The following is a 17,163-nucleotide window of genomic DNA, read 5'->3' as shown; positions in this document are numbered from 1 at the left end:
TAAGCAGTAATATAGTATTGAATTATTGATTAGTAAATGATCAGATATTTAATGGAGTGTACCAGCATTCGGCCACAGAAGTGCAATATTAGGAAAAGCTAGCTAGCTTTCTCCAGAGGGTCACTCATCATTATTGATCTAGATGACCATAACATTTAGTTTATTTGCTCTGTGATGGCTAATAAATATTAAATTGCTGGAGACAGAGGATCCTTTCCAATTAACACTTAATGGACTTTGCTCTCAGCTGTTGGCAGCTTCAGCGAGATGTCAGTGTGTAATGAGTGATCTGCATATTTGACTATGCAAAATGCTGATCTGGTCAGCGAACTATCATAAGTGATCCTTGGCTGGTGAAGTGGGGACACCTGAACTTAAGTGACTCTTGGCTGGATGAACTGTCCATTAAGACACCAGGGATTAAGGCCGATATAGTCAGTACAGATCTACTTTTCTGTCTGCTGGGAACAGTATTACAGTCTGAATTTAAATATCAGATACAGTATTGTACAACAGCTTTACTCCATTTTATAAGAGTTGCATTATCTGCGTCTAATATGAGAGTTTTGCCAGGTTAGTTTTCAGTGCTGGCTCAAAGAACCAAAATGAATGCCCTACTTGAAGGCCACTGAATGCCCTACAGCAGTGGTTCTCAACATTTTAGTCCTGTGACCCCTTGATAGAATTTCAAGGGTTGTAGGGACCCCTAACATTATTTTCAGCACCCAAGGCAAGTAATTTGCGCCCCCTAACCCGCGGACATTTAGCACTCCCCGAGTCCCTTCCACTCATACAATATAACCCCTTATGGTACATTTTAGGATATTCTCCTCTTTCTCTTTGTTCTCCTTTCTTTCCCTTTTATCTCTCTCTATCCTAATTTCTTTTTTTTTTTCCCCTCATCCCTCTCTAGCCGTCTTTCTTGTTCTTTCTCTTATTCTTTCTCTCCCTTTTTCTTTGTTCCTTCCCTTCTTTTCTCTCCAATCCATGTATTCTCTATTTTTATTCATTCTCTTACTCCGTGGTGGGTGGGGGGAATGGCATGAGTGGCAGTGCAGAGGGGGGGGGGGGGGGGTTCTGATCAGCCAACTTGGGTGCTCTTGATGAAGGTCATCTGCTGATCTGAGAACTGCAGTGGGGACTTTAAGTGGCAACTATAAACACGTTACTCATGTTAATAACTGTGTCTCCGATATTGTGGTGTCTTGCAGCAGGTGACACCTATCCCAAAATTAGGGGATAGGGTCTCCTCCAGCCCCTCCCACTTCACATTCCTCACCAGTCAGCTGACCTCTAGTCTCTGCCCCCCAGCCATGCTGTGAACTGAATGGGTGGCTGCAAAGAGGGAGAGTGGGTGGCACAGGCTCCAGGGACAGCCCTGCTGAGCGGCCGCAAAAAGGCTGGCAGTGCGGATTTCAAGAACAGCCTAGGATTTGGTGACCCCTGGCAAATCATCATTTGACCCCCAAGGGGGTCCCGACCCCCAGGTTGAGAACCACTGCCCTACAGTGACTCCCCCCCCCCCCCCCCATCGCTTCTGCCTTGCTGGTAAGTCCTTAGCTTTTCGACCAGTGAAAGAAAAGATGAGTGTTCCTGTAAGGCAACCTTGTTTCATAATTGATAAGTGCTAAAGAATATATTTACCGTTCAAGAGATTTTGTACTTGAGTGTCCCACCAACGGCTGCATAGATCTAGACTTCAAGAGCTACAATGCACAGAAAATCCTTTTCATCAACACTCTTGGGGATCTTTTTTTTTTTTTTTTTCCTTCTCCTCTCACTCTCCTCCTGCTTCCCTCTCTCTCCCTCCTTTTTCCCTTTGTCTCTATATTGGCCCTTCCCTCCCATCTAATAGGGGTAGGGTATTTCCTACCGCCAGGTATTTCCCATGGATAAGAGATGGGGAAGGAATGGTTCAGGAGGAAAAAAGGGACGGAGAAATCTAGGAGTAAGACTGGCAGAGGACTATCCAGCCTCTATACTATTTTAGGAAGGGGTATATCTTGAGACCTTGTATGTTAGTTGTGTATAGTGATTTTATGTTGTATTTATTGTACTGTTTTGTAAAGAAATGAATAAAAGATTTGTATACAGGTAAAAAAAAACACTCTTGGGGATCAGATTTCTACTACTAGTGAGTGAGTAACTTTTGCATAGCTCTACAAATGCGAACTAATTCGCCTCAAGGCGCTTTTTGCATCCAGTGTCGACCTGTCTCTTCAGAAAAGGTGGGTCTTTAAGTTTTTTCCTGGAGGCCCGATGGTTTTCTTCCAAGCGAATGTTCGTGGGTAGAGCGTTCCATAGCTGTGGTCCTTGGACTGCGAATCTTCGTTCTCCTTTTAGATTTGGAGTGGGTCTTGGACGAGGTTTTGGTTAGTTGACCGAAGGGCGCGACTAGGGGTGTAGTGTTTTATTTTCTATTGAGGAGTGTTTCCTTGTGTGCATTTTGTGAGTGAGGCAGAGGGTCTTGAATGTAACCCGATCCTTCACGGCTAGCCAATGGATGGTCCTCAGGGATAGGTTGATTGTACTACGGTTCCTTTCACAAAGCCCCTATATTACTACTGTGTCCTGCAGTGTCATATACATGTCAGCCGACTTAAACACTCAATGAATAAACCGTTGTGGAGGGGGTGTTGTTGACCCTTTTACTCTGCCCTGAATGGGTAAAAGGAACGATCGCTTAGTCACCATTACTACTATGTCCATGTTACCCTAATAGTCAAGAATGATGCATGTCATGAGCAAATGATAGCTGTGTATCCTGTGCCTTTTCAAATAGCTCTTTAATTGCTAGCCAGATATAATGGCTTTTGCATTTGGTGCTCAGCGTAGAGATGTTTCCTGACTTCCTCTCTTGGTTTAATACTGATAATGCCAGTCCGCAATACAGGAGCCTAGATCCATTATTTAAGGAGCACTTTTTATACACATCCGCTTGTTGCCTCTAATGGAGCCATCAGCAATGGTCATTCAGCATTTGTAAAGATTTGGACGATCGCATTCCGCCTAATGAAAATAAACACTCTGAATAAATAATATAGAACAATTGAAACGGACAAAAGTTTTTCTGTGCTACAGCATAAGTTCATTGTCAGATGATGTAAAGGAAATTGGGTATTCCTCAGGCTATCACTTTCTAGTTTATCCTAAAATGTTATAATGGAAGACGGTAACATTGCCTTTAAATAATAGATGACGGCTCATTTATTGTTAATGCTGTGTTCCATTGACAGTAGGGTGAGCTATAGGTCGGCTGGCTTTTTTAAATATTTCCCTGACCCAGCAGTAGATTTTGCTTCCTTCCAGCTATGCAGTCCCCTGAAAAGTCTAATTTGCCCCTTGACTAGCTTTTCCATAGTACGGTTGACCGAACTCCTGTCTGGCAGGCAGGTAGAATGAGGGCGATGGTGCCAATGACAGAACAGGCAGCGGAGAGCTTTGTACCTTGTATGGTCATCCATGAATTACTAGCGGCTGATTCGGGAGACAATTGATCTTGAAGCAAAAGGAATTGGCATCTCGGTAAGACTTTAATTTTATATTCCATTGAAGGTTCTCTGGATTTCTTGAATATTTTTAATAGACTTGCAATGCTAATTAGAACATGAATGGTCTCAAAGTTACTGCAGTACAGTAATGCTTGGTGTGTCGGAAAGACTGCTTTTCATTGGAGCTAATGGAGAAACCATCAGAGGTACAATTACAACAGTGTTTATGACTAAAAGCAAATGGGATACACTAGATTTTACAGGGATAAGCAATTAGCGGACCTCCAGATGTTGCCAAACTACAAGTCCCATGAGGCATAGCGAGACTCTGACAGCATCAAGCATGACACCCAGAGGCAGAGGCATGATGGGACTTGTAGTTTGGCAACAGCTGGAGGTCCGCTAATTGCTTATCCCCGCACTAGAACCACAGCAAGAGGATCACAGTTGGGTTCTCTAAGTGAAGATCTCCCTCCTGATGCCCTGGTGGGTGAGAATTGTATAGGTTGGCATTGGTGACTTCTACTCTCAAGAATGTTTAGTTCACAGCTTGTCACGCTGATGCTTTGGCTTTGAGCCTCTGACCTGGAACAAGTACAGAAAATAAATGTAATACATATGTATTGGTGCCAAAGACAGCCAATGACGACTCCCATGCTTCTCTTATGAGCAGTTTATCTTAAGAATTATAAGGGCTGTTGGGAATTGGCTGATGTCCATTTCTACATGGAATTTCATTGGGTGCGGGTTCAGTGATGTTAATGAAAGGCATACTTGGAGGATGCCATAAATTGTAACTAATGTACCCACACTTTTATGAGTCGCAGTTTTGGGTGCACTATAACACTCTTACTGTGTATGAATCACTATAGTGACGATTTTTTCCTCTTCTATGCATAAAACGTCACATTACTCCAGTGATTTCTGAATAACAGCATCTAATGGAGATTGGGTAGAATCTGGTTGCAAAGCCGCTCTGACAAGAACATACACATAGACGGAATTTACCAACTGCTCTCTCAGTTGAATTTATCTACTATACATTCCTTATCGTGCTCTGGTGGTAAATTTCCTGTTGAAATATACAGGTGCATCTAAAAAAAAATTGATTTATCAAAAAGTTAATTTATTTCAGTATTTCCATTCAAAAAGTGAAACTCTTATTATATAGATTTGTATGGCTTTTCGGCCTTTTGGCTAAGCTCAAGTGTAGTATCTATTCTTATCAGTTTAAAAAAAAAAGATTTAATACACACAGTGTGATATATTTCAAGCATTTCTTTCTTTTAAATTGAATGATTATGGCTTACAGCTAGTGAAACCCCAAAAATCTGTATTTCAGAAAATTTGAATATTGCATAAGACCAATAAAAAAAATAAAGGATTTTTAATACAGAAATGTTGGCTTACTGAAAAGTATTACCATGTACAGTATAGTGTGCACTCAATACTTGGTCAGGGCTCCTTTTTCATGAATTACTGCATCAATGCGGTGTGGCATGGAGGCGATCTGCCTGTGGCACCGCAGAGGTGTTATGGAAGCCCAGGTTGCTTTGATAGTGGCCTTCAGCTTGTTTGCATTGTTGGGTCTGGTGTCTCATCTTCCTCTTGACTTAACCTTACAGATTCTCTATGGGGTTTAGGTTAGGCGAGTTTGCTGGCTAATCAAGCACAGCGATACCATGATCGTTAAACCATGTGTTGGTACTTTTGGCAGTGTGGGAAGGTGCCAAGTCCTGCTGGAAAATTAAATCTGCATCTCCATAAAGCTGGTCAGCAGAGTGAAGCATGAAGTGCATGAATTTCCTGGTAGAGGGCTGCGCTGACTTTGGACTTGATTAAAACAGTGGACCAACACCAGCAGATGACATGGCTCCCCAAAATATAACTGACTGTGGAAACTTCACACTGGACCTCATGCAACTTGGATTCTGTGCCTCACCACTCTTCATCCAGACTCTAGGACCTTAAATTAAATTCAAAATTTACTTTCATCCAAAAAGAAGACTTTGGACCACTGAGCAATACTCGTGCCCTTTTTTCTCCTCAGCCCAGGTAAGATGCTTCAGACGTCTCTGGTTCAGGAGTGGCTTGACACAAGGAATGTGACAGTTGTAGCACATGGCCTGGATACGTCTGTGTGTAGTGGCCCTTGAAGCACTGACACCAGCCGTAGGCCACTCCTTGTGAATCTTCCCTAAATTCTTGAATGTCCTTTGCTTCACAATCTTATCAAGGCCGTGGTTATCCCTGTTGCTTGTGCACCTTTTTTGCTTCTTAAGCAATGACCTTTTGTGACTTACCCTTCTTGTGGAGGGTGTCAGTGACCTGTCTTCTGGACTACTGTGAAGCCAGCAGTCTTCCCCATGATTGTGTAACCTGCTGTACCAGACTATGAGACCATTTAAAGGAAAACTCAGGAAAACTTTACAGATGTTTTACTTTAATTGGCTGATTAGAGTGTGACAACATGGGGTTATTTACTAAAGGCAAATCCACTTGGAAGTGCAGTCGCTGTAAATCTGAAGGGGTAGATCTGAAATGAGGCGAAGCTCTGCTGATTTTATCATCCAATCATGTGCAAGCTAAAATGCTGTTTTTTTATTTTCCTTGCATGTCCCCCATGGATCTACAGCGACTGAACTTCCAAGTGCACTTTGCACTTGTAGTGCAAAGTGGATTTGCCTTTAGTAAATAACCCCCCATGAGTCTACAATATTGAACTTTTTTACAATATTAAAATTTTCTGAGATGCTGAATTTGGGGTTTTCACTAGCTGTAAGCCATACTCCTCAAAATTAAAACTGCCCCCGCTGCCTTCTGGGAAACACAGAAACACACTGGTCCCAGGAGACAGCGGGGACCACTGGGAACGTGCCTCGCTTCTCGTGCACGAGCAGTTGGGAACCGGGCAGTGAAGCCGCAAGGCTTCACTTCCTAATTCCTTCACTGAGGATGGCGGCGGGGGCAGCATAGAGACGAGCGATTGCTCGTCTCTATGCTCCCGGGGACCCTGGACAGGTAAGTGTCCATTTATTAAAAGTCAGCAGCTGCAGTATTTATAGCTGCTGGCTTTTAATAAAAATTGCCGGACCTCCGCTTTTAATGAAGGTACAACATTTAGCAACATATTGTTACACTTAGAGGCGCCTCTCTTCTCTTATACTTTCTAGCGCCTGCTGGATTTTGCTTCTAATGCTCTCGTGAAGGATTCCGTTTGTGGATGGACATTTTATGGTTACACAACCTATCGCATTACTACAATCCTTTTTTTATATGGACTATAAACCGAAGGACCTATGAATAAATGGTTGTGGAACGAATCATCTGATTTTCCATTATTTCTTATGGGGAAATTTGCTTTGATATACAAGTGCTTTGGATTACAAGCATGTTTCTGGAACGAATTATGCTCGCAATCCAAGAATTTTACTGTATACCATCCCTCGGGATCTTGGTGTCCTAGAAGACACTGTTTTAGAGATTTCTCTCTAGTGCATTTTGTATTCATGGAGGCAAATGGAGAAATAATGCTGTCACATCGTGTTTCTTAGTAAATTCTTTGCATAATTGTGTAGTAAAATCCTCTGAATCATAACCTAATTGCACATGTTTTGTGACTGGTCAAACAAAACGTTCTTGGCCTATGGTGATTGACTAAACAATTAGCCAAGTAGAGGCACCCACAAGGTCATTAGCACCACTAGGGAGAACGTGTCATGAGAATGGAATATGCAAATAGGCCGCTGCCTAGCTGAGATTAGGCAGACTAAAAAAAAAAAGTCTGATCAATGGTTTGTTGTTTTTATTCCTGAATTACTCTGATATTATAGCTGTGTGCTCTGGCCAGTGTAAAATGTAACGTCGTTTGATCTCCATACATAATCCAGTATTGTATTAAAACCATAGCAGATAAGTTTATCATTCATTGCTCTGTTACTCCTTCCTCGTTCATCCTCTGATGTTCGGCCAAAAGTGATGTTTGATGTCAAGCTAATGCAACATGTAGATTAATGGAGGCTGTTTTGTGATGTGTACACACAAGAGACGGACGAGCCCCCAGCCGTTATGGAGTCGCCTCTTGCTGGCTGAGCATCATGGGAGAGAGGTCTGCAGCAGCTGGGACGCACTATCTCGCAAGCTTGTTATCTGTCAATAGTGATTTCCAAGACCTTGAAGCATGGGTGACGGTTACATAACTCACAAAATATTTCAGCTTTTATTTTAACACCACAAAACAATGTGTGACCTAAAAGCCGTTGCCTTTGTTCATTTAACGGGAGGTTTTAGTAGACTACTTTAATGTGCCATCTAGGGCTGCAACTAACGATTATTTTCATAAGTTGGCTGATTATTGTTTCGATCGGATAATAGCCTTACATTTTTTTTTAAAAATTGCATTTTTACATTTTTTTTGGGCCAATTTGTTGTTGGGCAGATTACAAAACACAAATTGCCGCAAAAACACATTACATGCTTTTCTGCAGCTTCTCCATTGAAGTATATTTAACCAAAAAAAAACAAATGGCACCGTTTTGCATTAAAAAGTCCTCGCCCTTTACAAATACGCAGCAGCTGAAAAAAAATCATGAATGTGAACATGTCCCATAGGAAAACATGTAAATGAACTGTAGTGTGTTTCTGCAAAAAGCACCAAAAAACAGAGGTGTGACCCCAGGCCTGAGATGTTTAGTAACGTAATGGGGTTAAAAAAACAAAAATTAGTACAAAAAGGGCAAATAATCGCTACTGTAAGGCCTTGTACACACGATCAGTCCAAACTGATGAAAACGGACTGAAGGCTGAAGTCTGATGGACTGAAGGTATGATGTGTGTGTACACACCATCCGTTCAAAATCCGATCGAGTCCAACGCGGTGACGTAAAACACAACAACGTGCTAAAAAAAAAAAAAAAAGTTCAATGCTTCCAAGCATTCGTCGACTTGATTCTGAGCATGCGCGGGTTTTGAACCGATGCTTTTGCGTACTAACCATCGGTTTTGACCGATCGTTCATCAGTCCGATTTTAAAGCAAGTTTTAAAACTTTGGTCTGAAGGACCAAAGTCTGATGGGCCATACACACGGTAGGTTTGGACTGATGAAACTGAACTTCAGTCCGTTTTTCATCAGTTTGGACTGATTGTGTGTACAGGGCCTAAGGGGTTAATTTTTTTTTGTTTTTGTTACTGTGGGACAGTGAAAGTAATATTTACAGTAGTGATTTGCCCTTTTTGTACTACAAAGGGCTAATTTTAGTTTTTTTAACCCCATTATGTTACTGGCCGATTTAATCGATTATGAAAATTGTAATCGATAAATTTCATAATCGATTAGTTGTCGATTTAATCTATTAGTTGTTTCGGCCCTAGTGCCATCATTTTAAAATGGACCTGAACTTCCGAAAGCTAACATATGCTATGTCTTTAACGTCTAAAAGTGTTAACTGTACCCAAGCAGAAAAATCTACATTTTTAGCCTTTATTTCCTCCTTGAAAATGGCTGTGTACTTCTTGACATTTGACAGTGCCTAGGCACTCCCTTTCTGTAGCCTCCTAGCTAAATATTTGCAAAGTATGATATGCAAGATCTTGCTGACTGCTAGCCTCACAGGTTTGAAGTTGGAATTAACTGCTTCAGCCCCGGACCATTTGGCTGGCTAAAGACCAGGCCACTTTTTGCGATTCGGCACTGCGTCGCTTTAACTGACAATTGCACGGTCGTGCAACGTGGCTCCCAAACAAAATTGACGTCTTTTTTTCCCCCCACAAATAGAGCTTTCTTTTCGTGGTATTTGATCACCTTTGCAGTTTTGATTTTTTGCGCTATAAACAAAAATAGAGCGACAATTTTGAAAAAAATATATGTATATTTTTTACTTTTTGCTGTAATAAATATCCCCCAAAAATATATAAAAAAAATGTTTTTTTTCCTCAGTTTAGGCCGATGCGTATTCTTACATATTTTTGGTAAAAAAATTGCAATAAGCGTTTGGTTTGCGCAAAAGTTATAGCGTTTACAAAATGGGGTATAGTTTTATAGAATTTTTTTTTTTACTAGTTATGTGATTTTTTTATCGGTACTGCAACATTATGGCGGACACATCGGACACTTGACACTTTTTTGGGACCATTGTCATTTTTACAGCGATCAGTGCTATAAAAATGCACTGATTACTGTGAAAATGTCACTGGAAGGGAAGGGGTTAACACTAGACCATGGGGTTGATTATGTTCCCTAAAGTGTGTTCTAACTGAAGGGGGGAAATGACTAATCACATGTTCATAAAAAGTATGAACAGCGATCTGTCATTTCCCCCAACAATAAATTTAAATTCATGATGTTATTTAAAAGGTCCAATGTAATACAATTTATATATACAAATTTTGTGTTTTTTTTTTTTTAAGATTGTCGGTTTCAGCCAAGTGCATCCTAAATTTTCGGTTTCTGCACCTCCTATACTCGGTGCTTCCATAATATAGAAACTGCCGATTTGCTCAGCCTGCCTGGCATATAAATTGGTTTTGCCTTCCAGCAGTCTTCAAGTCCCTAGACTGGGACACATGCAACCGCTGAAAGCAATTTAAAGCGGTAATAAACACCAAACCAAAGATGTAATATATTGCAGCTTTCCAATCATGAGATGTGGTGGTTGCATCAGTTTTATTTTCTTGGTCTTTTTTTCTGGACAAAGGATCACATGGGGGCACCTTTTGGACAGCAGCATTGTTAGTGTGTGTGTGTGTGGGGAGGGGGGGGGGGTGTTAGATGTTGGATACATTATAAGCAGTTACAACAAAGTTTTTAGGATAAAGGTTTTATATAAATATATAAAAGCTGATCATTGTGAGCACCCCAAATGGTTTGTCACACCTTTGTAAATGATGCATTTGCTTGGGAAATGAGACTTGCTTCTCTGGAGTGTAACCAACAATACACTACATGGTGGGCCATTTATATGGATACACCTTAATAAAATGGGAATGGTTGGTGATATTAATGTCCTGTTTGTGGCACATTAGTATATGTGAGGGGGGAAACTTTTCAAGATGGGTGGTGACCATGGTGGCCATTTTGAAGTCGGCAATTTTGAATCCAACTTTTGTTTTTCAATAGGAAGAGGGTCATGTGACACATCAAACTCATTGGGAACTTCACAAGAAAAACAATGGTGTGCTTGGTTTTAACGTAACTTTATTCTTTCATGAGTTATTTACAAGTTTCTCACCACTTAGAAAATGTGTTCAATGTGCTCTCCAGTGACATGCGGCGAGTGCTATGCTGTGGGCTCTTGCTGAATGAAGCTAGGACAGCCACTGATGTTTCTTCATTAGACCCCGTTCACACTTGATACGCCTATAGCGGGGCGTTAAAATTGCGGTAAAATAGTGGTGTCTTACCACGATTTTAACGCTCCGCTTTGGGCTCCATTCAAACTTGTGCAACTTGTCATACGACTCTGGACATCAAAGTAGCATGTGAAGTAGTTCCCCATGCTCTCCAGTGATAACCATTCATATATGTGTGACTTAAAGTTGCAGCAACTTCAAAGTAGTTCATGTGCTACTTTGGTCCGACTTTCATGCAACTTGAGGGCCATGGACTTCAATGTTAACCCTCAAAATTTGCATGAAAGTCGTACCTGAATGTTGTACAATGCAACAGTTGTCCATTATCACTAGTCAAAGTCAAAATCGTATCCAAGTTGCGTCAAATTTGCACTCCTAAAGTCGGCGCAACTGCGGAGTCGCCGTACAAGTGTGAATGGAGCCTTAAGCCATGTACACACGCTCGGTTTTCTCGGCGGTAAAAAGTCAGCCGAGAAAACCGAGGGGAAAGCCAAGAACCCAGCAGGAAAACTGGCATGGAGCTTTGGCGGGCAATCCGGGCCGTGTGTATGCTCCATCGGCACTGCCTTGTAGTAGATCTGGCAGAATAAAAAGGCCAGGAAAGTAGAGAGAAGGTTCTCTATTTTCCCGACGGGATTCCTGGCTGTTTTCCTGTCGGAAAAACTGCGAGGAAGCATACACACTTCCGGTTTTCCCAGCCAAAAGCTCTCTTGGCAGTTTTCCTGGCAGGAAAACCGGTCGGCTTTTTTGGTAGCACAAAGATTTGTGGTATTCATATTGTATCATAGTTTCAGGTGACTGTCTTCAGATCTATTGGCCAATTTCCCATTGGTCAGTATGGATCACCATGATCTACAGATCACGTTTACAATCATAATTGGACCATTAGAAAATTATGAAAATTAAAGAGTTGGCGTCCATTTATATGTCGCGCATTCGGCTTCATTTTGTTGTGCCAGGAAGAGTTGATTGGCCTGCTGCTGGCTTGTGTTAAGCTGTCATCTCAATTGTTAGTGTTGCAAGTTATTCATGTCAGACAAATGCCTTGAAGCCAGTTTTCAGAGTAACAAGATAAAGATGTCCCTGTTTCATTAACAGTGGAAAAAATGACATCCTGTATCGTTTGTAATTAAACATTGTGTAATGCTCGATGATTAAACTGCTCCTAAAAAAAGAATTTACCATGAAAACGCATCTGGATTTATAATGGCCATCGATGGCTGTCACCTCAAATGCATTTCATGTTTATTTCCATACTGGTTCCCACCGGCCAAACAAATTAGCTTTTCATCTTTGTTAGATTAGGTCCTCGGGGGAGGATTAGCGAGGCCCATGTTTGGGTTTTGTCACCTACCCACTGTATGGAAATAATTTGGCTGAGTATTAACTATTAAAGTGGACTTGACTATATGTTTCATGTGTTTATAAGGGACATCCAGAAATGTTATTGTGCCTAAAATATTACTTTTTGTCTGAAATTCCTCCTGAAAAGAGTACTGTAAAACCTTGGTTTGAGAGCAACTTGGTTTAAGAGCGTTTTGCAAGACGAGCAACATTTTTTTTTTAAATACATTTTGACTTGATATCAGGGCTGTGGAGTCGGGGGAAATTTTGGGTACCTGGAGTCGGAGTCGGCAAACAATGCACCGACTCCGACTCCGACTCCTACTAAATTTAGATTGGAATAAAAAAAAAAAGTTTAAATGTCCCAATTCACAAAAAGTTATAATTAATGACTTCTCTACTGTAAGAATAAAGACCAATGCATGCAGTGCCTCACGTAACCGCAAAACGAACACGTTAAGTGACCGTGAAGAAGCATGCTTTTCATGTGCTTCACTATATGGCACGCAACGCACAATTAGGAGCTGCAATACTTATACTTTCCATAGTGTTGTGTTCTGCTTTTACAGGGAACGCAGCGTCCATGTGTAACCTAGCCTCTCACTGATAAGGGATTAAATAAATATGTTTTTTGCAGGACTAGAGAGTGAGACACTTGTATAAGTGAAGGGAATGGAGGGCCAATAGTTCAAGACTGAAGCTGTAAACCAGCCCTCAAAATTTCCACTCGCCTACTAGCATTTGGCGAGTGGATTTAAGCTGGGGGCGAGTGATGACAGGGCTGCATGACCAATCTTCCTCCAATCTGTGCCTACACTTAGAGTCCCGATGAGATTGGCGGCCGAAGAGGAAAGGTGCATGCTCGGGAAAAGTAGTCTGGTGAGCCGCGCACAGGCAGAGCAGTACACAGGTGCTCTCCTTACAATTCTCATTAAGCCATGGGACCTAACAGTATGACCTCTCTGAGCCTGCCCCCCTCCCCCGGGCCCCGACCAATGTAGCTGGAGAGCAGAAAGTAATGAGTGAGGTGGAGGATTGCAAAAATTACCACTCCGGTGCAGCGCTCACTGAGAGTTAATTGCCCTGACATGAGAGCGGCAGCCTTCTAGTTTGTGCAGTTTTCTTCTCCTTGTGCTCTATGTAAGTGTCCAACAGTTTAGCCTGAGCACTGTGAGCAGACTGGTCTCAATGTGTGCTGTGCGCTGTCAGTGTGCGCTGTGCTATGGTGTCAATGGCTGTGCAGTTGTGTGGATCTCAGCGCTGGATTGTACTCCCTCCCGCTGTGCTGCAGCTCCTCTCCTCTCTGCCAGCCTGAATAAAAGGGGGAAGTGGGGACATGCAAGCGTGGAGCCGCACACACAGGCTCCTGATGATGAGATGAATGGGAGAGCGAGAGAGGATGGATGGGAGTTGCAGAGGAGACAGGATGAGAATGGGGAAGAGACCCAGTTCTAATGCCCTGTCCCTCTGGTCTGCCCCCAGTGCCCTGTCCCTCTGGTCTGCCCCCAGTGCCCTGTCCCTCTGGTCTGCCCCCAGTGCCCTGTCCCATTTTGTTAAAGTTGTTGTTGGTAATATTTAATTTTGTAACTTGATTCTGCATAAAACATTGTCATTCCATGAGATAATCTACGAGGGCGTGTTTACAGGTGCAATTAGGCGCAGGGCAGTGTATGAATTAGGTGGGGCAACTGGTGGCGAGTAACTCTTGAGGCCTGGCTAGTAGCTCAGGACTTGAAATTTTGAGCCCTGCTGTAAACCATTGGAAAAACTGCTGTCATTTAGCTAAGGCTATAAAAACTTGTAAACTCTGATTGTTGGCTTAAACTTTAAACATGACTATGGGATTCTCCTAGGAAAATCATGTTTTAGAATAAAAAACTTTAAACTGTGCAATACAGTAGACTGTTGGCTTCCCAGCCAGTAGTCCTGTGGTAGGTTGCGTTTCTTTCCCTCAAGGAATGTATAAAATACATTCGCATATTAATACAGAGGAGTCGGAGTCGGAGTCGGAAGTACATAAAACTGAGGAGTCGGAGTCGGAACATTTATCTACCGACTCCACAGCCCTGCTTGATATACAAGCGATATCTTGATATGAGTAGCGTCATGTTACAACTGAGTATAAAAGAGAAGAGAGGCGCCTCTAAGTGTAGCAATATGTTTACATTTAATGAAGGTACAACATTTACTAACATATTGTTAAACTTGGAGGCTACTCTCTTCTCTTTTATACAGTGGAACCTTGGATTGCGAGTAACGCAGTGAACGAGCGTTTCACAATACGAGCACTGTATTTTAAAAAATTGTGACTCTGTTTGCGAGTGTTGTCTCGCAAAACTAGCACAAATCAGGCTGAAGCGGTGTACAGTACCTCTTTTGGCCTGAGGTGGGGGGCGCTGGAGCCGAGCGTTGTCGATCGGCACCGTTCGGAAATGCCCGAGGACAGCAGGGTAATCTCGGGTAGGAAGTCTTTTCAGAGGTTTGCCGAGGTCAGCCGAAGCCTTTTCGGCCTTTTCCAAGGCTCTGGCGCCTTGGCTGCATGCGATATTGCATTCCATTGAAGTCCATGCAGAACAAATTATTTTCATTTCCATTGACTTAAATGGGGAAACTCGCTTTGATATGCGAGTACTTTGGATCACGAGCATTCTCCTGGAACGGATTATGCTCGTAATCCGAGGTTCCACTATACTCTGTAGCTCCTGCTGGATTTTGCTTCTAATCCTCTTCCATCTGGGGATGGACTTTTTTTTTTTTGGGTTGCACAACCTGGTCACATTGCTATAATCTTTTTATGGACTATAAACTTAAGGACCTATGAATAAATGGTTGCGGAACGAATCATCTGTGTTTCCATTATTTCTTATGGGAAAATTCGCTTTGATATACAAATGCTTTGGATTACAAGCATTTTTTAGGAACTAATTATGCTCGTAATCCAAGGTTTTACTGTACTTCCTAGTGTAGCCAATCCCCTAAGGATCCGCTTGAGTATGTTTGGTTCCGTACTCTGCCTCTCAACCCCAAGAAAAAGTCTCAGCCCCTCTGGCACCCCCAAACATTATATATGTTTTTTTTTTTTAAGCAGACACCCTAGGGAATAAAGTGGCGGTCATTGCAACTTTTTATCTCGCACGGTATTTGAGCAATAATTTTTCAAATGCCCTTTTTTTGGAGAAAAAAAAATGGTTTTGAGAATTAAGAAAGAACAAAACAGTAAAGTTAGCCCAATTTTTTTGTAAAATATGAAAGATGATGTTACGCCGAGTAAATAGATACCTAACTTGTCACGCTTTAAAATTGCGCACACTCATGGAATGGCGCCAAACTTCGGTACTTAACAATCTCCATAGGCGACGCTTTGAATTTTTTTTAGAGGTTACTAGGTTAGAGTTAGAGGAGGTCTAGTACTAGAATGGTTTCTCTTGCTCTAACGCACGCGGCAATGCCTCACATATGTGGTTTGAAAGGCGTTTACATATGTGGGCGGGACTTGCGTGTGCATTCGCTTCTGAGCGCGAGCTAACGGTGACAGGGACGTTTTAATTTATTTTTTTAATTATTAATTTTTTTATTTTACCATATTTTTTTTTTTTTTTTTATAACTTTTGTTCCTATTACAAGGAATGTAAACATCTCTTGTAATGGGAATAGTGTGTGACAGGTCCTATTTAAGGAGAGATGCGCGGTCAATAAGACCCCACATCTCTCCTCCACGCTGGAAAGCATGAGATCGTGAAAAATGAAAAAAATTCACGATCTCATGCTTACTAGCCGCAATCACAGCTTTGTTTTATTTATGGGAACCCGGGCGTGACGTCATCACATCGCGCCCGGGCCTCCGAGGGTCATAGAAATGACTGGTGACCATTTGGTCACCAGTCATCTCTATGCTCGCCATGTGATAAGGCGCCGGACAATTCTTTCTCCGGGCCCCCGATGGCACGGGAGAGCCCGGAGAAGCACCGGATGGGGGGGGGGGGGTGGTGTCCCCTCCCGCCACCTATAAGAACGATCAAGTGGTGAACTGCCGCTATGATCATTCTTATTGTGTGCAGAATTGCCAGCAGAAGAGAAGGATATCTGAATGATGCCTCTAGCTGCAGGCATCATTCAGATATCCCCCCCACAAAGCCCAGGCCGTCATGACGTCCACCCAGGATGGTAGATCCCATCTGTGGACGTCATATTACTATGGCTGGGTATTGAAGTGGTTAAAGGGGTTGTGAACCCTTGTGTTTTTTCACCTTATTGTGGTTGTAAACCCTTTACGACCACTTTATGCTACAGGTAAGCCTATAATAAAGCTTACCTGTAGCTACCCAGGATATCTCCTGAACCTGCACAGTTTAGGAGATATTCCCTGTCCCCTGCATGTGCCGATGTCACCGGCAAATGCGCACTGAAGGAAACTGAAGGAAAGCTTCAGTCAGTGTGCCGTTACCGGCGGCTCCTGCGTGAATGCGCGGGGGTGACGTCATTCCGGCTCTAGCCAATCACAGAGCCGGAGCCGCGATACCCGGACGTAACCCCCGGGAGAGATGTCACCCCCCGGAGGGGAGTGCGAGGACCGCTGCGGGGGCTTCGATGTGAACGACTTACACCCATATTTCACATTCTATAGCCAAGCGAGTGACACACTCACTTTCTGGTAGGATTTTTTATCTTTCCTTATCACATCTCCATCCTTCTCACTGGGCAATGAGCCAGCATCCCCTTTGACCAGTAAGTAGGGGGATGAACCGGAAAGCAGTGGAGCTGAAACGAGAAGCAAGCATCTATTCTCTTGGCTGTGCAGTGCAGCAGAGGTGTGTAAATCGCAACAGTGTCTGAACATAATATCAAATCCTTTGACAAGTGTTGTGTATTTAGATGCAATAAATAAGCCATGGTTTCATTGTCTAATGACAAGGGCTAATAAGTATGGAACAGCACTAAGCAGGTTTCATAAATAGCTCTGTGTTTTAAGATGATGTCAGA

General features: G+C 42.5%; 1 protein-coding gene and 1 pseudogene across 4 annotated transcripts in view; both read left to right on the top strand.

The window, feature by feature from the left end:
* The window catches only part of DAAM1 (dishevelled associated activator of morphogenesis 1), a 232,703-nt gene that overhangs the window by 89,055 nt on the left and 126,485 nt on the right, over window positions 1–17,163 (top strand). The window lies entirely within an intron of this gene.
* On the top strand, window positions 4,669–4,818 carry LOC120921456 (annotated as a pseudogene).

Source organism: Rana temporaria, chromosome 13 (assembly GCF_905171775.1).
Source record: "Rana temporaria chromosome 13, aRanTem1.1, whole genome shotgun sequence".
NCBI lineage: Eukaryota > Metazoa > Chordata > Amphibia > Anura > Ranidae > Rana > Rana temporaria.
Note: the sequence above shows the minus strand (reverse complement) of the source record. Positions and strands in the feature narration are given on the sequence as shown.